Raw genomic sequence first — 506 nt, 5'->3', positions numbered from 1 at the left:
ACTGAGGATCAGTGTTTGCTGTGGGTTTGTCATATATAGCTTTTATTATGTTGAGGTATGTTCCTTCTATTCCTGCTTTCTGGAGAGTTTTTATCATAAATGGATGTTGAATTTTATCAAAGGTTTTCTCTGCATCTATTGAGATAATCATATAGCTTTTATTTTTTAATTTGTTACTGTGGTGTATTACATTGATTGATTTGTGGATATTGAAGAATCCTTGCATCCCTGGGATGAAGCCCACTTGGTCATGGTGTATGATCTTTTTAATGTGTTGTTGGATTCTGATTGCTAGAATTTTGTTAAGGATTTTTGCATCTGTGTTCATCAGTGATATTGCCCTGTAGTTTTCTTTTTTTGTGGCATCTTTGTCAGGTTTTGGTATTAGGGTGATGGTGGCCTCATAGAATAAGTTTGGAAGTTTACCTTCCTCTGCAAATTTCTGGAAGAGTTTGAGTAGGATAGGTGTCAGCTCTTCTCTAAATTTTTGGTGGAATTCAGCTGTG

This window comes from Bison bison, unplaced genomic scaffold (assembly GCF_000754665.1).
Source record: "Bison bison bison isolate TAMUID 2011002044 unplaced genomic scaffold, Bison_UMD1.0 scf7180017864291, whole genome shotgun sequence".
NCBI classification, from domain to species: domain Eukaryota; kingdom Metazoa; phylum Chordata; class Mammalia; order Artiodactyla; family Bovidae; genus Bison; species Bison bison.
The sequence above is the reverse complement of the archived record's forward strand: the minus strand, read 5'-3'. Positions refer to the sequence as shown.